Genomic DNA, 24186 nt, shown 5'->3' with positions numbered 1-24186 from the left:
TTTTTTTAAAAAACCTCCTGAGCTCATAAGAATCAATAAAACTTAGTTAAACATCATAAGTCAACAAGTAAGTCATAAAAACTTGTTGAAAAAATCTCTCCTCATATATGAAGATATTCATTAATACCAAATTGGGGGAAGCTGTTCCAAAAATTCCGTAGAAAATCTTCCAAAGCTTCCACAGCAGTTCATCCAAAGGTGCCGAAGAAGTTCTTTCAAAGCTTCCGAAGAAGCTCTTCCGAAGCTTCCGGAGAAGCTCTTCCAAGAAACGCTTGCTTCTTCCAAAGCTTCCAAAGAAGTTCTCCCAAAACTTCCGAAGAAGCTCTTCCAAAGCTTTCGGAGAAGCTCTACCAAAGCTTCCGAAGAATTTCTTCCAAAGTTTCAAGGAAAAGCTTTTCCAAAGCTTTCGGAGAAACTTTTCGAAAGCTCCCGGGGAAGCTCTTCAAAAGCTTTCAGTGAAGCTCTTCCAAAGTTTCCGATGAAGCTCTTCCAAAGCTTCCGGAGAAACTCTTCCAAAGCTACCGGAGAAGCTTTTCCAAAGCTTCCGAAGAAGCGCTTGCTTCTTCCAAAGCTTCCAAAGAAGTTCTCCCAAAACTTCCAAAGAAGCTCTTCCAAAGCTTCCGGAGAAGCTCTTGCAAAGCTTCTGAAGAAGCTCTTCCAAAGCTTTCGGAGAAGCTCTACCAAAGCTTCCGAAGAATTTCTTCCAAAGTTTCAAGGAAAAGCTTTTCCAAAGCTTTCAGACATACTTTTCGAAAGCTTCCGGGGGAGCTCTTTAAAAGCTTTCAGAAAAGCTCTTAGAAAGTTTCCGATGAAGCTCTTCCAAAGCTTCCGGAGAAACTCTTCCAAAGCTACCGGAGAAGCTCTTCCAAAGCTTCCGGAGAAGCTCCTGCAAAGCTTCCGGAGAAGCTCTAGCAAAGCTTCCGGAGAAGCGCCTGCAATGCTCCGGAAAAGCTCTTCCAAAGTTTCTAGAGAAGCTATTCCAAAGCTTCTGGAAAGCTCTTTCAAAGCTCCCGGAGAAGCTCTTCCAAAGCTACCGGAGAAGCTCTTCCAAAGCTTCCGGAGAAGCTCCTGCAAATCTTCCGGAGAAGCTCTGGCAAATCTTCCGGAGAAGCTCTAGCAAAGCTTCCGGAGAAACTCTTGCAAAGCTTCCGGAGAAGCTCTTGCAAAACTTCCGGAGAAGCTCTTGCAAAGCTTCCTGAGAAACTCTTCCAAAGCTACCGGAGAAGCTCTTCCAAAGCTTCCGGAGAAGCTCCTGCAAATCTTCCGGAGAAGTTCTTGCAAAGTTTCCGGAGACGCTATTGCTAAGCTTCCAAAGAAACTCGTCTAAAGCTTCCCAAGCTTTCCCAAAACATTCGATGAAGCTCTTCCAAAGCATCCGGAGAAGCTCTTGTAAAACTTCCGGAGAAGCTCTTGCAAAACTTTCGGAGAAGCTCTGGCAAAGCTACCGGAGAAACTCTTACAAAGCTTCCGGAGAAGATCTAGCAAAGCTTCCGGAGAAGCTCTTGCAAAGCTTCCGGAGAAACTCTTCCAAAGCTACCGGAGAAGCTCTTTCAAAGCTTCCGGAGAAGCTCTTTCAAAGCTTCCGGAGAAGCTCTTTCAAAGCTTCCGGAGAAGCTATTTCAAAGTTTCCGGAGAAGCTCTTGCAAAGCTTCCGGAGAAGCTCTTGTAAAGCTTCCGGAGAAGCTCTTGCAAAACTTTCGGAGAAGCTCTTGCAAAACTTTCGGAGAAGCTCTAGTAAAGCTGCCGGAGAAACTCTTGCAAAGTTTCCGGAAATGCTATTGCCAAGCTTCCAAAGAAACTCGTCTAAAGCTTCCAAAGAAGCTTTTCCAAAACTTTCGATGAAGCTCTTCCAAAGCATCCGTAGAAGCTCTTGCAAAACTTCCGGAGAAGCTCTGGCAAAGCTTCCGGAGAAACTCTTGCAAAGCTTCCGGAGAAACTCTTGCAAAGCTTCCGGAGAAGCTCTTCCAAAGCTTCCGGAGAAGCTCTTCCAAAACTTCCGGAGAAGCTCGTGCAAAGCTTCCGGAGAAGCTCTTGCAAAGCTTCCGGTAAAGCTCTTGCAAAACTTTCGGAGAAGCTCTAGCAAAGCTGCTGGAGAAACTCTTGCAAAGCTTCCGGCTTCCAAAGCTTCCTGAAATCTCTTCCAAAGCTTCCAAAGAAGCTCTTCCAAAGCTTTCGAATAAGCTCTTCCTAAGCTCCTAAGCTCCTGGAGAAGCTCTTCCTAAGCTCATGGAGAAGCTCTTCCTAAGCTTTCAAAGAAGCTCTTCCAAAGCTTCCGAAGAAGCTATTGCCAAGCTTCCAAAGAAACTCGACTAAAGCTTCCGAAGAAGGTTTTCCAAAACTTTCGAAGAAGCTTTTCCAAAGCTTCCAAAGGAGCTCTTCTAATGCATTCGAAGGATCTCTTCCAAAACTTCAAAAAAAAAAAATCTTTCAAAGAAGCTCTTCCAAAACTTCCGCAGAGGATCTTCCACAGGTTCCGGAGGAGCTCTTCTAAAGTTTCCAAAGGAATTCTTTCAAAGCTTTCGAAGAAGCTTGCAAAGAAATTCTTAAGAAGCTTCCGGAAAATCTCTTGCAAAGCTTTCAAAGAAGCTTTTCTAAAGCTTCAGAAGAAGCTAAAGCTTCGAAAGAACTTTGAACGAAAGCATTAGAAGAGAAGCTATTCCAAAGCTTACGGAGAATCTTTTTCACAGCTTCCACGAATGTTTTCCCCAAAGGTTTTGGAGAAGCTCTGTCAAAGATTTCCAAGAAGTTGTCCGAAGTTTCCGGAAAATTTTCTCCAGAGCATCCGGTAAAGCTTATCGCATTTTAATTTTTATTCAAAGATTTTGGGGAAAATGATCCAAAGCTTGCACCAAACGGCTTCCAAAGAGGCTTTTTATATTCTTTTATGGAAGCTTATGCATTTGGAAAGTCTCTTTTTCCGACGAAGCTTCTGGATAATCTCTCGCTTATATCTATTCAAAATTGAAGAAAAACATAAATTTCCAAAAAAGCGGTTTCAATAATTCTGAAGACATCACCGCTTTGTCAAAATCTACTATGAGAGCTCTATCATTGCTTCCAAATATATGTTAACCAAACCATAGTAGGAACAGCTTCAACTTATTAAACGCTTTCATGCACGCCACTGATTGCATTACCCAGAGTTGATCCTGCTTTGCACTCGATCTGCTAGTGGACGCATGCTGACTGACTGGACCGCAAGAAGCATCTAGAGAGAAGTGAAGGCTCGTACTGTTTTGAGGCAGCACCCAAGGACAAACAAACGAACGGCAGTTATTTCCGACTTTTTTCGGTTCTATAAGAATACATGGAGGGAAAAAAAAGATGTAACAACTTACGTCACGCTTCGGCCCGTACGGAATGCCGCTTGGATTGCGTATTTGATGCACGACTGCACACTAGGGCGGTTCAAATCACAGAAAAAAATATGTAAATCCAGTTAATCAATGTTTTTTGATAAAAATTAAGTTCTGTCAAATTTTTAGCCTTTTTGGTGAAGATTCAAAGGCCTAATAGTGATGTAGATTTTCGTGGAAGTTGCTATAAAGAGATTTAGAAAATTTGTTCTAATCTCAGCATATATATGAGAAAAAAAAAGATCATATGTAAGTCAAAACTTCTTTGTCAAATCATTAAAAAGATACTCACCAAACTGGGCGACAAAACTCTATTGTCATCATTGAGATTGTAAAGAAGATATGAGAGATGGAATTTTAGAAATTTGATCCACCCTACTGCACACAAGGGGTGGTTTTTCTGCGGGGTTGAACTTGCGTGAACTCAATTACGAACGATTAATCGACGCGATGTTCCTGCTTCTAAGCGATGCTTCTCTGTCATCCACCCGCGATGTTATGGTTTTCTAGTAAAACGTGAGATGCCTCGTTTTTTCTTTTTTTTTTTTTTGAGGATAGTGTAGAATGACTCGGCATTTTGCGAATTGTCGATCTCTCCTGCCTGCCAGTGTGGAGATCATGTTTTCGCGAGTCTATTAATATCCTGTTCTAGGCGGATCCGAGGAGCGGTTCTAATTGCCCAGCTGTGGTATTTGTTTTGTTTACTTTTTTTGTTTGGTGCTTAAGGTGGGTTGGTGAAATCGGAATCGTAAAAATGATAGTAAAAATTGGTTCAGGGTCGGCGTGCGGGTGGGTACGTGCAGATCTGAGCGTGTGTTTCGTTGATTGATGATTGTTCTTCGTCTGCTGACGTATAGTATAGACACCAGGAAGTTAGTAGAATTTGCTTGTTGTAGTATAAAAAAACTCCGTCATGCTAGTTGTTCGAATTAGGCGATGATATGGGTGTTCTCAAACTTTTTCCACTTTTTACTTCCCGATATGAATCTTTACGGCCTTCCTTAGCCGGGTAGTTAGAGTTCGCGGCTACAAAGCAAAGCCAGGCTGAAGGTGTTCGAAATGGAAATTTCCTTGAATCCCCTGGGCATAGATTATCATCGTACCTGCCGTTTGTATCGTACCTATGTTTTGTCTAACTTTAACTGTCAGGTCGGGATGTGTTAAGTACATGACTTATCAAAAATAATTATCTTGTTAACACAGCTTGTACTAGCAATGGCGCAATTTTGTTTCTTTACTGGCCACACTTTGGTCTATCTTATCTGTTAGCTATTGTGCCCTATCGGTACCGGTATGTTGTAGCGCTGTAGATTTGGTCATAGTTTAGCAGGTCTAGGCTCAGGATCCTGACCTCCTAGAATGTTCAGGTTTGGCTTCGATTCATCTTCACCTTAACATAAATTATAAATAGTGACTCTATAGGCTAATGTGTTTCTATTGTGGCTCAAGCGAAATTAAATACATAATCTCGATTTTCCATACTTTACATATTTTTCCTACAAAACAAAGTTTGAAAACTTTCAGATGACGTGAAAATTATATCGTTGGCTTTGATATTCAATTTTATACAAATGTTAGTATTTAGCTGATCGACTATTACTCGACCCTAACTGATAACGATTGATAAAGTGGTCAACTCTTTTCAGCCCCAAACGAAACGAACCAATCTTTTCCGGTATAGCTTTTTGCTCTCGGCTCAGCTGTATGGCTAGATGAGGAACGAGAACGGTAGATGGCGACTGCAAACAAACACGTGTGACAATAGCGGGCTACTCAACGCCTCAATCGTTTTCCATTTAACTGCCCATGCAAGCATGATTGTCGTACAAGGAAAAAGTAGGCATTGGGAAATAACGCTTAAAACATTACTTATTTTGCTTCCATTTATCAGCTATATTTTGAATATAGCTAACTTGAACTTGAAACTTGAATATAATTGACTTTTTGCAGTTGAAACATTTGAGAGCCTTTAGTTTTCAAAATGCGATTTATCTTTAGTATTCACTTCAAAATTTTCGACGACATTTTTCAACGAAATTGTTAATTTTTATGTGCGTGGTAAGGCATACATAAAAACATGAATGTTGCGCTAATACTGATTTTGATTGAAAAATCCATTTAGGACATTTATGCTTTTATGGGCAGTTTGGTGAGTGAGTCGCGGTACTGAGACGTATGTTCTTGATGTCGGTACAAGTTCAAGATGGTGCAAGATTGCATCGCAGGCTGCGGATTCGACTTGAGGTCTATGTTCCTAGACATAAACCTTTGCCAGTGCACCAGCTATAGCTGGTTTTGTTCGACAGCCGTCACAAGCAGGCATAATAAGCGAAGCATGGCCGGCGTGAATGATCTGTTTGGCGAGATATGCAATTCTGTTTGTACATATGACTGAGTCTGCTAGCAGTGTGGTGTACTGCAGCATTTCACGGCCAGGGACAGGAAGTGAACTCAGCGTGCTTCATGATTTGTCCCAGCTGGGAGGAATGACTGAGACGTCATCGCTACTGGCAGGGTGAATTTGTTTAGGAGCTAATTAGGATGGTGGGGGCTACCGGTCAGGAAATAAGTGTCAAAGCGAAACATTTCCTAGAACTGATGTTTTTTTGTTATAGAAAATTAAAATAATTGTTTTTTTAATAATTTTGCCTACTTCATTACAGATCTAACTTTGTATCAGACATGTGGTGATTAATTGTTTACAGATGTGAATACTGATGGATCCAAACCGTCAAAGAGTGCCACTCGATTTTTGATAATTTTTGGATCACTGAACTGAGAAGATTTTTTAAAAACCCCATCAAAATAGCATATTACATATTTGGAAAAGAAAACAAAGAAGCTACAATCAAGAAAATAGGAATCAACAATATTGTATTTGTTAGCCATATTGTATTTTATTGGAAAAAAAATGGGATTTCTTTTTGTTTTATTATTATCAACGAGAATTTTAGCACTGGGCTAACTGCTTTACTTTTCTTCCGAAGGAAGTCGTCTCTTAAGTCATAAGTGACTATATCGGGGATGGGATTCGATTCCAGGTCCTCGGCGTGAAAGGAATTCTTGATTTTCGAAACCACCTATTCAGTCACAATTCTTGGATAATTGGAAAGCTGAATTAAAAGAAACAAAATCTAATAATTGAACTTTAACACTTCACCTTTGCAAAAAAAAAAATAAAAACTAATAAGGCGAGCAAATCCCTTTAAAATCTAATATGTTAGACATATTTTAATTAATTTTTTTTTTTTTTTTGCAAAAGTGAAGTGTTAAAGTTCAATAAGTAGTTTTTATACATACTCTAATAATCCCTTTCATACCTACCTTGATACCTTGATGGCTACAGCGTAGCGTCACGCCATTGCCGGGCGTATTGTAGAGCTCCATCTTTGTCGCCAGGGTCCACTGCGTACAGCAAGCGTATTGGTGGTCTTCCCCGAAGCCGCCGACCTCTACCTGGGTCCCTGCTGAGTATTATTTTCGCAATTCTTTTCTTCGACATTTGCACTAAGTGACCAGCCCACTGAAGTCTGCCGTATTTTACACGCTTGATAATATTCGCATCTTTGTAAACTTGATACAACTGATTCATGCGTCTGCGCCACGCACCATTTTCGAGTTTCCCTCCGAGTATTATCCACAGCACTTCACGCTCGAAAACACCTAAAGCTTTCCGGTCTGCCTCTTTCAACGTCCACGTGCCCGTAGAGGTAAACAAATTCTTCAATAACTTCAAACAAATCCGCATCATCACCAAGTCTGCTCTATCTTCACATGCAATCTTGCACTTCGTTTTGGTTAGTATTAATGATCTGACCTATCCTCGCTGCCTCCCTCTTCAGAGGCACGAAGGCCTCCTACACTGACCTGCGATCGATCCCAATAAGGTCGATATCGACCGCAAAGTCAAGAAGCATATGCGACCGTTTGATGATAGTGCCGTTTCTCTGCACGCTCTATCTTCAAATAGCACCCTCGAGTGGAATTTTGAACAGTAAATTCGAAAGCCCGTCTCCATGCTTCAATCCGTCTAACGTCACGAACGAAGTTGACCTCGTCTGCGATCTGAATACTTGATTTCGGACAATCCACCTAATTTGTTTCTCCGGAAAACCATGTTCAGACTTATCTGCCACAGCTCATTTTTTTCACCGAGTTGAACGCTCAAAGCGGCAACAAGCACGGGAACGTTTACTAGCGAGTAACCGAGCTAGGTGTGATTTATTATGGTTTTGCCAGACAAATAAATTGTATAACCAATCAAATCGACAGTTAACTACTAGTTTGTAGTCAAAAATCCTTGGAAATCATAAATCTTGGAGGGTAAGTAGCTTTTTCCCAATAGCACAATATAACTCTGAACAGCTCTGAACACGTTCAGAGCAGAGTAGAGTACACGTTCACTCTGAACAGCTCTGAACACGAATCATTTTTAGCTTCGGTTACTCGGGAGCACGATAGATACGAGTAAACCAGCGCTCTGACGCTCGGGAGCATTTGGTTTTGTTTCTGTTCCAGTTCAGCAGAAATGTTCGCCACTTTCCATCACTGTCTGTAGTACTTAGCGCTTTCTGTTCCGTTGGGTACCGACCACGGCTACGGCTTCTGGCAACATTCTTCATATCTGTCATTCTCTGATACTCTTCATCGATCTAGTCGTTTCGTCTTCACCGTTGATCAGTGCCAATCACTTCCCGCATCGTTGTTATCAGGCTGTTGACATCTCCAGAAACGTAGATTTTTCCCAACTTTTCGTCTAGCTACTGGCGGTACTGTGCAGCTATCCCATCAGTCGAAAAATATTTGATAACACTGCTAGCGCATAACGGCTCACCATACATGGCATGTCCGAAAGAACTTGACACTATTAAGAACCAGAGCTATATGTCCAAAACTCTAATAAAGATGGATGGTTGTGATGGCTACGACCGTAGTCATCATGTAAAGAACAAACGGACAATTCTGTATCTAGTCAGCACCGAAGAGGCAGCTTCTCTAACATGATGTAGGTAGCGCAACCCTGGTTAGGTGGGCTATCGAAGACGAACCAAGAAAGGCAAAAGTAGAGCAAACAGAGTGCAGTTGACTCTCCACAACACGATGTTCTATAACTCGATATACTCCATAACTCGATGGATTTTTCGGTCCCTTCAAATTTCCATACATCGTGCTCTCCGTTAGTCGATATTTCTATAACTCGATATCTCCACTAGTCGATGTCACGTAAGAGGGAAATTTCTCTCCATAACTTGATATCTATTTAAACATCTTTCTTATTTGGGGAAACGTGGTCTAATTCTTGTTTGGAGATGAAAAAAATACTTGCAAATTGTAATAAAAGTTGAAAACCATGAAAATAAAAAAATATTGTCAGTCAGAATAATGTGATTTTTCAAGTACAGGTCGGACTCGATTTTCCGGAGTATCGATTTTTTTTTTTCACTCCGGATAATCGAATCCTCCGGATAATCGAATCACTAAGAAAAAAAATGAAATCTTTGATAAAAGAACTTAAATATTACCTTTTTTGTTGTTTTATTTATATGATGCGGTGGCGTAGCCAGAAATTATTTCTAGGAGCAGTAGGGGTCTTTACAGAAAAAAAAACAATTTTTGACCAGCATACACAACAACCACTTTTTCAACCCCCCCCCCCCTTTTCTTAAATACGTTTTAAACTGTAACACCATTCATATTGTATATTGCAATACCAAATTATCTTGGATTTATGCATTACAAATGAAAAACAAGAACATCAAAAAACAAATTCCGGATAATCGAGTCTAAAATTCCGGATAATCGAATCACGGATAATCGAGTCCCCGGATAATCGAGTCTCCGGATAATCGAGTCTCCGGATAATCGAGTCCGACCTGTATTTCGATTTTTTTTTCAAATTATAGTTTGTAAAGTACAATCAACAAAATAAAATTACTTTCTTACAGAGGTGATCATTTATGTATTAGATATACAGAAATTTGTTCCTTCGATTTTGTGATTTTTTGTTTCGGTACATTCTATAACTCGATAATTCTATAAGTCGATGGTCCCTTGAATATCGAGTTATGGAGAGTCGACTGTAATTTCACGGCAATAGACCCGGCAACGAATAAAGGACAACTATTCGTATGTTGGAACGTGAGAATTATGAATGAACCCGCGATAAAATCGAGAATGGCTGACAAATCGAAAATAGCAAGCCTATAACAATCACATTCCACATTCAGCTATAGACCGCAACTTGTTCTTGTCTTACATTTATGTGGATAACTATGAAGACCTGGTGAGGACCATATTATGCTATCATACCAGAATTGGCTATCAATAAGCTATCTTTTATTTTATATTTTTTGCGTTCAAATTTGATAAAAAATGACGAATTCTTAAAAGTTGCTAGGCATGGTTTTTTAATTAAATAATTCTTCAATCACTATTCTAATGATTTTGTTATTCCATAGCTACGCAATATTGAGTTTTTGAAAACGTACAGTACTGGACAGAATAAAGTACGCATTGGCCGTTTTTCCATACAAAATAGTCAAGTTTGGAGGCTTATATCTCGGTTTTAGATGTCCGATTGACCTGAAATTTTCACCGCAGCTTGAAAGTAACCTCAAATTTTCTAGGTCAGAAATTCATTGTTTTTCATTATCAAACTTTTATGTCATCGCAAATCTCAATTTTTTATAAAAATGACAAAATTTTTAAATAGAAATAATTTTTAAATGGAAATATTTAGAGCAATATGTCCTTCTGCAAAAATTTGCAATTTGATGAGACACAAAAGTTTGCCGAACAACATTTTTCGGTAAAACTGATTGTTTTCAAAATATTTTCAAAATAAAATTATGCAATTTTTCGCAAATTGAGAAATTTTAAATAATTCAAAAGATTGTGTTTCAAATATAGTGATATTCCTATTGAGTAAAATCTATGTTATATCTAGGCTCTTGTGAAAATTTCAGATCAATCGGACCAGTTCAGATCAGATCAGATTTTACGCCTCACAACTTTTAGCATGACATGTGATTAGTTTCAGCTTAAAGTACCGTCAAACGGGGCTTCTTTTGACATTATTTTCACATTCTTCAACATTGAGGATTTGTAACTCTTAGAATTATGGATAGATATTAATAATTCTTACATATATTAAAGTTGTATATGTACGTTACATATGTGCTAAATATGAGGCAAATCCAACAAGAAATAACAAAAATGCTTGAATAGCGAAAAAAGTGTGTCATTCAAGACAAAAATGGGGCTACTTTGGACATTTTCAGAAATTTTCACAGTTTGATAATAAAATGATTTTTCCACATAAATTTCACACTGACTATATCGATTATCGTCCATTTTGATGTAATAGAACGTTTTTTCATTGATACAAATAATTTAGAAAATTGCAAAGCTCGAAACAATTACACATACATTATAAATAATTTCAGTGAAACATGCTATTCACAATTTTCAGTTTCTAGTATGAAACTTAAACTTTCAACTTCCTCTTAAATGGAACTATAAGTTACGAATGCTTGATTTTTAAATTGATATAAACGAACGATGTAAATACTAGGTACTGCGATGATTAAAAAGTAATGTGCAAAATCTGTTTCTTCTATTCTTCTTCATATGACTTGATCGATATGTAGAGGGATCACATTAATACCTGTAACCAAAAATATTTTTTAATTCAAACGCAATCTATGAAGTAAAGTTTTGCAAGTTGGTGCTTTTAGCTTCTTAGCAGTTTGGAGCTGACTTAAGAGTAGTTTATTTAGAAATAGGAAAGCTGCAATTGTTTTGTACTGCAAATTCATGTAAAATATGGCGGCAAATATTTTTTTACAGATTACGTTGTGTACTTGCCATTGGTACGTATTCAAATATGTGTGTTTTATGTCTATTAACTTTTCCAATCATTTGTTTTATTTTTTTATGTTGTAAAATATTTAAATCAGAACATTGTAACTAAATAAAAGTCGTAAAAATAGGACATTTGATCAATTATTTCAATGAAACAACAATTTTTAGCAAAACACTATTACATTGTTTATGAAACATTACGATTCCATTGTTTTGTGATGCTCCCAATAACTTTCCATGACTTGAGGAAAATTCAGACAATGTTTGCATAACCAATGTTTTATAAGTTGTGAATATTTATTCCGATTTTTTCAAATGTTTTCATGTTTATCCTGTTATTGTTGATGTTGTTTCAAAAACAAATCATGCCTAGCGGTAGAGCATACATTGGTTGATAAAAGTGCTGAAGACACGAAATTGCTCAGATTAATATTTATACTGCAAATAAATTCAAAAGGTGAGTGTCAAAAGTAGCCCCCGGAATCAAAAGTAGCCCCGTCCGACGGTAAAGCCTCTTTGAGTTATGGAAATGATTCGATCGTTATAATTTGTTCGAAGTTTCTATACGTGGCGCACTATATAAGCACTAAGGGTCTACTCATTAGCGATTTTTGCTCCAATAAAGAAACGTTATTCTTCCGAGCCCTTGCTACTGATCAGAAGATTATTTTCGCCAAATCAACTTGAGGATGATGCAACAATCCGAAAAATAACCTCATCCTAACATCGTATTCAAGAAGCCCTATTCCCCTTTTTGTAACCAATTATTATCGTACTTCAAATTGCAAACCAAAAACCACCGTCAATGCTCGAATGCTCGTCAATTGCAAACAGTAAACAGCTTAACGACACCTTCCTCACGCCGCCACTACTTATCGGAACCGGGGGTGTGTACCAAGCAAAAAAAAAAAACGAAATCACAAAACTAATCGTTAGATGTCGAACTCGTCCACAGCAAAAAAAAAGTAATATCACAAGTTTGTTGCTACTAGAAATGGGTTTCTTGTCATTCTTGTTGATCGAACCCGATTACGGTTTTGAGCGGAATATTGCTGTAAAAGGAATGTGATAGAATCACCTTACGTCTGATTTTTGAAACACAGCAAAAAATAACGTCGGCCGAAATCAAATATTTTTTTTGCTGTGTTCGTTGTGTTCAAACGACGGGTGGCGGAGCCGAGACGAGAAGGAGTTTACAATTTGTTCTCCTTTTTTTCTTACCTCCCAAGTCAATCGCCCAGAATACGATCTATCATTAATATAGCAGCAGTTAGGATTGGATCTTTCTCAGCACCTTCCTTTCAAACGATGACGACAGCAGCCATGGCACGACTACTGGGAGCCATTGGTTGGGCTCTATAACTGGCGTGTATTAGACCATCAAAGGTCAGAGAAGATAAATCTGCTGTACAAATGGTCGGGATTTGGAGGAGAACCAGATTCATTAGTTTTTTTTTTACAAAAGATTCCTAAACCGAAACCGGAGGATCCGCATTTTTGTCTAGAAATGGACAAAAAAAATTCAATCTGTTGTTTTTGTAACTCAATTTAATGAGTCCAGTTTTGCATTATTTTGTTGAGGTTTAATTTGTGGGTGATGATTTGTCCTGTACTGAGACTATCAGATGGACAAAATAATATTGATGACGATAATCGATGGATGTTGTTAAGAACCAGTTTCTGTTTTGGGATCGTATTTGGCAAGTCATCATGTATTACTAATATACAAAAGAATTGAATCTATAAACACAACACAACATATAACTATCTCATTGCGTGTGCGTAAAGATGAAAAAAATATGAATGAAATGAAAAAATCTACTAACTCGGGTGGGATCCGAACCTAAGACTCTTGTATGCAAGACGAGCGCTTTACCAACTAAGCCACACTCAATATCTCGAAATGTTACAAATGTCTGTTACTGTTTGATCTACCATTTTCATTGCAGCTATTTTTTCCATCTATGCATAGTTGATGTATGTATACACTACACCAAAAATAAAATGATTTTTAATAATTGTAGGTTGTTATTGTTCAATATTTTGGCAACGAGTTGAATGTGCTACTAAAATGTATTGCTGTGTAATAACTTCAGCACTTCGGTTGAATGGAAGCAAAAGCCATCAAAAAATAGTTCCAAATTTTAAACATGTGATTCCACGTTTTGTTTTTATAAAACCCTACACATAAAACAAGACCTAATAGAAAAGTGTATGATATCGTTGCATATACAGAAAATGTTTTCTTACAGATGCTTGATAAAAACTTATCTTTCAAAAATCGATTTGAAGGCATTCAAGCCAAATGTAACAAATTTATAAAATGTCTTTATCCAATCATTATCAGAAAATCAAAACTTTGTCTTAAGAACAATCTTTTGATCTGCAAACAATATTCAGGACAGCTATGTTGTATGCTGTACCGATACGGTCTAGCTGTTGTTATACCAAGAAGATAGCTCTTCAGAGGATTCAATATATTTTTTTAATGATTCTGAAGCTCCCTCTATGGTATTGTACAAATGAATTGCATAGAATATGCAATGCTGAAACATTGGAACAAACGTCGAATAAAATTATCAATAATTTCAGATAAAAATTGTTGCCTTCTTCAATTGAAGTTTTACTAAATTAGGATGATAGTGTTGTCTAACACAGAACATCTAGATATAAGAAATGAATGCAATGTTTGAAATGATTCTAATAAAAGAATAAAAAATATGTAGGGGAACATGGTCCAATTCGGACCTAGTAACAAATTTTTGGCCATATCAATTTAACACGATGGACGGCATGAAAAGTTTTATGTTTTCTTGAAAGCCTGATTTAGCGCGCGTATTTTTCTCTCAGAGAGTTTTGTGATATCTCTTACCAGGACATGACTAGACATGTTTGTACAAAATTCTCCAAAAGGTCCGAATTGGTCCAGCCCTGTTCTAATTCGGACCCCCCATGTTCTAATTCGGACCATCCTATATTTTATCGTTTTATGCTATGGTAGTTATTAAATATAGCTCCGATTTGTTTGGTATCGAAGCTTGTTGAACTTCTTCTATAAGCGCAGGCATAAAAAATTAACTCAATGTGTAAAAAATTCCAATTAAGTTCGAGTCAGAACTAGCTCAAGTAAAATGTTAATTTCATTTAAAAAAAAAAAACATGGGTGAATTCCGAACCATGTTCAAAATTGAGTATAGTAAACTTTCTCTAACTAGATTTTAAACTGACCATCGTGTATGGAAGATAAAAAGATAATGAACATTTTTTTTTATTCTGGAGCTTTTTGTTATATTGCCAAAATTCATTGGAAAAAGCCATTTTTGCTTGTTAGAATATAGTAAAAATTCAACATATTGAATCATGTCATAAAAATATAGGGTTGAAAAGGTGAACTTGTTCGGGAAACTGAAAGAGACAGCATCGAATCTCGGGACAACAAGTTGGAGTAGTATTGACGTACATTATAGGGTCAAAGTACGCTATATAAAAGTGATTTTAAAATTAAGCCAAACTTCAAATTTTAATGTTCCAAACACATTATATCAGGTAAGGAAAAGTTGATTGTATTGTTCTCAGCGCTCGTAGTCGTTTTTTTTTGTATCGTATTGTCAAACAAATTATGAAAGCTGTATTCAAAATAGACTGTGGTATTAGGGATGGTACACAAATTATGTCACGCTGAATTTCAATATTTTTGACCACCTCCCCCCCCCCCTTTGTCACATTTTATGTATAAGTTCTCCAAAATTTTTGTAAGGCTTGTCTCGTTTGGTTTGACCCCCCCCCCCTCGGAACGTGACGTAATTTGTGCATGACCCCTCAATGGTGATGCTTTCCAAGTAGCTGGTTTCTTTTTTTTTTTTGAGTAGTCTGCCGTATTTCTTAGATTTTTTCGAAGACTATTTCTTGACTGCAACAGAAACAAAGGTACAATCCATCAATATTACAACTTCTGTGATTTTCTACCAAGCCGAGATGACTTTCACGGGGTGGAGCTTATGAAATAAAGTTACTGCTCTTTGAAAATGAGGAGGTCCGTATTGAACCATATTAAAAGGTCCGGATTGGACCAACACACATTTTGAGATTTTCAAACTAGCTGAGCACGAACAGTGCTAGACATATCAAAACCATACGGTCAGATGAAAGCTAAGGCTAAGGGGATTCGATCATAAAATAACACAGAAAGATTGGAAAATTATTGTCAATTACAGAAGCTTGAAAATGATGCTAACCGATAGCACACTAGAGCACTTCAGAACAACAAACTAATATAAAAATCAAACGAATTAACTGAATGATGTCAACTGTATTGTGTTAGATCCTAGCCAGACGGTGGGTAGAAAAATGTTACACACGATCTTTACAATAGCGCCAGTATTGAGAAATCCTTGATGGTCCGAATTAGAACAGGGTCCGAATTGGACCAGCTTCCCCTATGGAAAAAATGATTGTAAATTTTTCACCAAATACCGACGCAAGAAACTTCGTCTTAGCGATTGATTCACAGAGTCAACTTGAATTAATTCATGAAAAAAAAACAATAAAATTTGCATCATCAATTTACAAGTGCAATAACAGAAGCTAAATACCGTTTAACAGAGTAATTCTCACTTCAACACTCCCACTGGCTGATTAATGATCGACGGTTGTAAGTTCCGCTATTCTGACAACCATTAATACTGACAATTTCCTTTTACTTTCAACACCCGATCGCCCGGCACGTGCTTGTTCTTAACCCACCAGTAACCATTGCATAACGTACTCCAACATGGAGATTGCATCATCATCATCATCTTCTTGTTAACAACTTTGAAGCGAAAGCGTCTCGCCGCGCATGCAAAATGTCCGATCGGATGAAAACAAGTGTTGAACTTCATTTTCACCCGCTTCGCCCCATCAGTATCAAGTGGCTCTTCTCCACACTTACGCTGCAGACGGAGAACTTTAAAGTGATCCGTTTATCAAGTGTTTATTAAACCCGGAGGGGAAGAGAATCAGAACCACCGGGTCCTACTGCGAAGTGTTGAGACAATGTAGCTGTGTAGTTTCAATCGATGCTGCAGCGATGCCAGTTTTTCAGTGTATTAGTTTCGTAGATGTTACATAGGGTTTCTATGCTAGTAATGGACCCCTTAGTAGCTGAAATTCATTCTAGACGCTTTTCCTCCCGGGGTCCATAATAGGAGTGTTTACAAATTTGACGTTTCCTATTATGGACCCTTCATTTGATTCCCATGTAATCCGACTCGCTGCCGGCGTGCCTATTATGGATCCACCTGGAAATGCGTATTATGGACCCTCTTGTGTGGTTTCATTTACAAAACTGTTCAAATATCTGTACTTATGCGACTCAAACCAAATATTTTTCCTGAAACAGTTTATGGAAATCATAATGATGAAATGAAAACACGAATTATGAACTATTTCAATCCATTCCACAACAGTTTGTACTGTAACTGTAAGGCCGTCTTCAGAGTCGTGTCGAATGGTATTGTACTAAATTCGGGTTTTCATTTATGTATAGGTATTCCACTAAATAGCTCGAAGATTTATTATAATAAGAAATGTCGATCCCTCCATTGAAAGCACCCAACCACCAGAGAGACGTCGAAGGCAGTTGCCATAACAGACTCGTGCAATTAACATTTCCAAAGATATTTATGAAAGATGCTAATTTAAACGAGCAGCGAAAGTGAGATCTTTTGAACGGAAAATGTTGAACATTTCGTGTGAATATTTCTTATACAAAGTAGAGTGTTCGGAGTTTGATGCTACTCGAGGTAAATGAAAATCAATCTTGGCGTGCCCATGAATAACTCCGCTTCAAATCAAAAGAACAGCTTATGTTTCAAAGGAGGTAAAATTTCTACTGCTGAACTAATTAGCGTGTTCCAATTGATTTTTGTAGCAGTTAAAGCATCTCTTTTTGAATTTTACTGCTTTAGAACATTGGCTGAACTTCATACTTAAAGAAAAAGTTCAAACTTTAAGCGACAAAACCGTGGAATTAACATTAGTTTAAGCGAGATTTCTCCTTAGCGTCAAATTGTATACAAATTGTATATTACTCTCCTAAATGAAGTGACACGAATGAGTTGGGTTGATTTTACGAGTGGCGTGAAGTGAGAATTTTTGGTCTCGTATAGCGACGGGACAATACTCGACTCGAGTGAGGTTAGTCCTTATTTGATTTGTACGGTAAGTTTTTTAATACGAGTCGAATATTGTCATCTCGCTATAGGAGACCGAAAACTCTCAACCCACCTGTCTCCTTCAATAAGACCAAATTAGTACTCATAACCAAAAACATGACTTGAGAAGCACAGACGGTACTCGGGCGTGATTCAATTCTACTGTCTAGAGGCGAAGAAAACATGAATTTGATTAAAGCACGGAAACGAATCCAATAACAAGAAACATAATATGTGGAAATGTGTTCTTCAAATTATGCCAAATGGCCGTTATGCCAAATGGACATTATGCCAAATGGCGTTATGCCAAACAGAATTATGCCAAATGGAGTAGAGCCCTACCCACAAATAGCCAACACACACGCTCTAATGTTCCAAACCCTACAACCCAACGCCAAGAAATCGGTGACGCCAGAAAAGCAGTACCCGTATAACTTTCCTGAAAAAGGCCCAAACCAAGGGTCGAAACGTTGGATGATATCCAAACTAAGAGGGATAAAAGCTGAATAAGTTCTTATAAGAATCTTAAGGATTTCATGGAGGAATGCTCGAAATTTTTATAGATAAAACTCTGCATAATTAACGGAAAATCATCTCAAAATATTTAAGAATTGTCTTTAAAAATGACAAAAACCCTAGAAAATGTCCAGAAACATTCATAAGCCCTTAGAAAATATTTGTAGAATATTTGTAAAGAGTCATCAGAGGTGGAATTTCATAAATCTTTGGGAGAATTTGAGAGAAATCCTTTACCATTTTGTGTAAACATTTTCTGATGAAATTCTGTATGTATGTTAACTGTACGTCAATTCTTCATGGAATCTCTGGAGGAATCCATGAAATTATATGTGGAGAAGTTTCAAGAAAATTGGTTGTTGGATTCTTGGCAAAAAATCTTGGATGCATCCGTGAATAGATTTTTAAAGGAATTCCATGGAAAAAATATTGTGATTCTCGAAGGAATGCTTTAATCTATAATAACAAGAGGAATAATAACAGGAAAAATTGGTAGAATCCTAGGAGAAAGCCTTCAAGAATTCTCCAGAAGTTTCCTCCGGGAATTATAAGCCCCTCCAGGTATTCCTCCAGAAGGTAGTTTTAAAAACACAATTTACACCGTCTTCAGCATTAGGCAACGGACAACACGAAACACCCAGTGGCCCAGCGATGAATTTTTTGTTTGACGAAAAGTTTTCACCGACTGGAGCGGGAATCGAACCCACACTCTGTGACACAAAACGCCTAGACGACTGACGCCGCTAACCGCAAGGCCATGAAGCCCACAAAATTAACTTTTCTTTCAGAAAATTGATCGGAAATTCCTCTTATTATTTTCCAAGGGATAGTTTTCTTACAGAATTCACTACAAGACATCCTTCAGCAGCTCAAAGCAGATACAAGAGTTATTTCCACACTCTATGAATTATCACTCTATTCCACTTCCAGGCAATGCATTATTCCAGCAAAACCGAAAATTTGTCGAAAAATTTCATCCAGTCAATTCGATAAAGATACTCCACAAATTATTCCACAGAATCTAAAATTTATATTTTTTTATACAAATTTGTCCAGGATTTTCTCATTGAGTCTCAAGACAACAGAATGTCCATAAATTTACTTAAACGTTTTACAGCATAAAATGCTACATCAATTATTTTCATTATTCTTTCAAATGTTCTTATAAAAATTCAAGAATTTTATTGCAATAAATTAGTTTTCCAATTATTATTGCTTGGATTGCAACCATAAGCACTAATGATAAGCCCTAAATAAACATCAGAAGTGCATACAGGCATTATAATAGCACCGCAAATGCAGTCACGCTTAATAGCAGCACTTCCACCGGCAGAGTTCTATCAATTTGACACTACTTACGGATGTAGATCTCATGACATATATATATATATATATATATATATATATATATATATATATATATATATATATATATATATATATATATATATATATATATATATATATATATATATATATATATATATATATATATATATATATATATATATATATATATATATATATATATATATATATATATATATATATATATATATATATATATATATATATATATATATTTATAAGTTAAGATCGAACCCTTACCGATCCTCAACAATCATCCATACACCAATCGCTTTATTGGTGTATCATCATTTTCATCATTCCCGGCAACAACAACAACAACGACGACGTCCACCACACCGACGACGATAGCCCAGCTAGTAGAACGGAAACAGTAGTCTAGCATCAGCATTTCATCACCTGACAACATAGGTAGCATTTACGTGGACAACCACCGAACGAGACCACTAAACGAAGCCACAGCCCTTTGGACCCGCGGCATCAGCAGTTCTTCCACAGCAACAGCATAAGCATTGCAATAGGTAGTGAGGTTTGATCGTAATTAATAATTGAATAAAGGTTCAGTTCGTTTTAGGCAGTAGATCGAATAAGTTCTTTTTTTAAAACTTAGTCTGGGTGACACCCTTCTTCACTGGCGCAGTCGGCAGTTCTAGCGTGGAGTAGTTAAAGTGTAGTGAAAAGTGTTCTTATCCGAAATCATCGGCGGCTTACCGAAGAGCAAAGGAAGAAACACCTAAACTACAGATTCTAGTGCACCGGCGGTTCACCGAGACACCAAAATCATCTTTAACGAAGCTTCACACCTGCTAGAAGACATCGAACCATCCGAGGGAATATCGGACATCGAACCATCCGAGGGAATATCGGACAATTTAACCATCCGAGGGAACATCGGATAAAACCGTAAGTAGAATTAAGCTTTTTTATGTAAGTGATTATCAGAGTGATTTAAGTGAATAATCAAAATAACAAAATATAAGAAAAAATATCTATTACAGTGACAGAAAAATAATTAATTTAGCTTTTTTTATATCCAAATTGAAAACAAAAATCCTAGAAAATATAAATTCTCTTCACCTGTATTTTTTTTTACCATTTTTGGAAAGGATTTTTTTTTTAATCAATTTTGACTTCAAGTGTGGAAAATGGCAAAGTTTGACGAGAACCGCGACTTGATCACTATCCAAGTCGGAGAGTTAGAGACCCAGATCAGAGAATTAATAGGCATAATGCAACAACGCGACTCTAGAATAGCAGAGTTGGAAGCGTTCGCTACGCACCAACAATCAATTGCAAAAGAAGCCGCTGTTGTGCAGCAACAAAATTCAGTAGAAGGCGCCTTGCGAGCCCTTCAGACCCCACAAATTATTAGAATGTTGCCACCATTTGATGGTAACCCAATTAAATTACATTCATTCATAAGATCTATTGATGATCTTATGCCTGAAATTTCAAAGGTCAAGAACACTCCAGCTTACACTGTATGGCTTCTTGCCATCAGATCCAAAATTATAGGAGACGCTGACAATGTTCTAGAATTTTATGGCACTAGCACAGACTGGGACGAAATTAAAAACAGTCTGATTACACACTACAGCGACAAAAGAGATGAAGTATCTCTCACAAAGGAACTGTTTAAAATTACACAAGCGGATAAGGAGATTGAAGATTTCTATAAGGAAATAACTTTTTTTTTTTTTACCAATTCATTTATTTAAGGCTCTATCGCGTTTAACGCTTTACGGAGCCGAGATTCATTTTTGTACTTTTTTACAATTGTTTAACTTCTTAAGTACCAAGTTTAGTCCGGGTTGGAGCCAGGGTACTCGTGGCAACTCGAGGTTAGTGGTCACAAATATTTTTAGGAAGGGCTAGGTTGGGATTGGGTTACAGGGTTCTTTGCAGCTCATCCGGGTGGTATTTCATGGTTGCTCGTTTGTCGTATCATGGCGTATACCAACTTCATGTGGGTTTTCGATTGCCGGATGGCCAGGAACATCAATCCAACACAAATGGGACATAACACAGAGAGAAAAAAAAAAAAAAAACTGGGGAAGAGAACACAAGAGAATTAAACTTTTATACAACACAAGCGAAGATAATCGTAAATCGACAACATGTAGACGAGATCGCGGGAGCCCAACACATCTCTAACTGAAACATAGGGTTGTCTACCTCGGGCCACAAGGGTATCCATAAGTTGTGCTCTGGAGGCGTCCATATCCGGGCACTGCCAAACTACGTGATCGATGTCATCATAACCGGAACCACACCTATTACATATATTGCTCAGCGCGAGGTTGATCCTGTGCAAATGTGCGTCTAGCGAGTAATGGTTGGACATAAGTCTTGACATCACGCGAATGAAATCTCGACTTACATCCCAACCTTTCCACCACGCTCGCAAGGAAACTCTAGGGATTATGGAATGTAACCACCGTCCCAGTTGGTCATTTAGCCAGTCGCTTTGCCAACCGTGAAGAGAACTTTGACGTACTAAATGAAACAATTCATCGTGTGAAATTCTTCTATCATATATCTCACCTTCCTCAGCGCCCACCTTTGCGAGAGAGTCCGCCTTCTCATTGCCATAAATTAAGCAATGTGAGGGGACCCATACAAAGGTAATCTTATATGATCTTTCGACCAGTGCACACATCTGCTCTCTTATTTTTGTAAGAAAGTAAGATGCATGCTTTACAGGTTTCATCGATCGGAGTGCCTCAATAGAACTGAGACTATCCGAGAAGATGAAGAAGTGGTCTGCGGGCATGTTAGAGATCATCCCCAAAGCGAAGTTGATTGCTGCCAGCTCAGCAACATAAACCGTGCAAGGTTCCTGAAGTTTTCGGAAGGCGGAAGAGTTTTCATTGAAGACACCGAAGCCAGTGGATCCATTTATACATGACCCGTCAGTGAAATATCTCCTGTAGGAATCGACATTCTGGAACTTTGCGTTGAAAATACGTGGAATAGTTATACATCGAAGTTGATCTGGAATTCCATGAATAGCTTGTTTCATGGACAGATCATATTCAACAGAGGAACTGTCATTGGTGAAGCGTACACGTGGAGGGTTATAACATGGAAGGCTAATGTCAGATGACATGTAGTAGAGATAAACTCTCATGAATTTTGACTGAGTGTTCAGTTTGAGCAATTCTTCGAAGTTTTCGATGACGAGTGTGTTGCTCACTCCACACTTAATAAGTATTCTTAGCGAGAGCTCCCAGAATCGGTTTTGTAGCGGTAAAACCCCTGCCAGAACCTCTAGGCTCGCATTATGTGTCGAGTGCATACACCCTAAGGCGATACGCAAACAACGATATTGAATTCGTTCCAATTTAATCAAGTGGCAGTTTGCTGCTGAGAGAAAACAGAAAGAGCCATACTCTAGAACAGAGAGAATGGTTGTTTTATAGAGTTTTATGAGGTCTTCCGGGTGAGCACCCCACCATGTTCCGGTAATTGTTCGTAGAAAATTGATCCTATGTTGGCATTTTTCCGTTAAATACCTAATATGAGTTCGCCAAGTGCCTTTTGAATCAAACCAGACCCCGAGGTATTTTGAAGTCAAAGACTGGTCGATGTCTGTTCCCAAAAGCTTAAGCTTTAGTTGGGCAGGATTCCGCTTCCTTGAAAATACGACCAGTTGAGTTTTTTGCGGAGCAAACTCGATCCCTAAATTTCTAGCCCAAGTGGATAGATTATCAAGGGAATTTTGCAATGGTCTTTGCAAGATTTCCGCTCGTGGGCCCTTCATTGAAACCACAGCATCATCTGCAAGTTGTCTTAGCGTGCATGGTTCTTCCAAACAGTTGTCAATATCTTTAACATAAAAATTATAAAGCAAGGGACTCAGACATGAGCCTTGGGGAAGGCCCATATAGCTAATTCTGGAAGTTGTCAGTTGACCGAGAGTGAAGCTCATGTGTTTTTCTGACAACAGATTGTACAAGAAATTATTCAATATTCCAGGTAATCCACTATTGTGCAGGCTTTCTGACAATATTTCTATGGAAACTGAATCAAAAGCGCCCTTAATATCCAAGAAAACCGAAGCCAATTGCTCCTTGTCCGCAAAGGCTAGTTGAATATCTGATGAAAGCAACGCTAGACAATCGTTTGTTCCTTTGCCCTTGCGAAAGCCAAATTGTGTACTGGAAAGCATGTTGTTTGATTCGACCCAGTGATCGAGTCGGGATAGGATCATTTTTTCTAACAATTTCCTTATACATGATAACATAGCGATCGGGCGGTACGAATTATGATCAGACGCTGGTTTCCCAGGCTTTTGAATAGCTATTACTTTGACCTGTCTCCATTCAGGTGGAACAATGTTGTGCTCCATGAATAAGTTGAACAGATCAAGCAACCGTCTTTTAGCGATATCAGGGAGATTTTTAAGAAGATTGAACTTAATCATATCGCGTCCCGGAGAGGAGTTGTTTGATGAAAGAAGAGCCATAGAAAATTCCAGCATAGTGAATGGTCTGTCCAACGCATCGTCTCTCTGGGTTTCCCAGGATGGCGGTTGAGCTGGAACTGAGTCTGGACAGACCTTTTTCGCGAAGTTGAATATCCAACGATTGGAGTATTCGTCACTCTCATTTGAGGATGAGCGGTTTCGCATGTTGCGAGCCACTCTCCAAAGCGTCGTCATTGAAGTTTCTCGTGAGAGGCCATCGATGAAACGTCGCCAATAGCTACGCTTCTTCGCTTTAATAAGATTCTTCAGTCTTTTTTCGAGCTTCGAGTACTCTAAATAAAGTTCTGAGGTACCATATCTACGAAAAGCTTTAAAGGCATTGGATTTTTCTCGATACAACTGAGTGCATTCATCATCCCAACCAGGTGTGGCTGGTCGTCTTTTGAAGGATGCACTTGGA

The sequence above is a fragment of the Aedes aegypti genome, chromosome 2, assembly GCF_002204515.2.
Source record: "Aedes aegypti strain LVP_AGWG chromosome 2, AaegL5.0 Primary Assembly, whole genome shotgun sequence".
Taxonomy (NCBI): domain Eukaryota; kingdom Metazoa; phylum Arthropoda; class Insecta; order Diptera; family Culicidae; genus Aedes; species Aedes aegypti.
Note: the sequence above shows the minus strand (reverse complement) of the source record.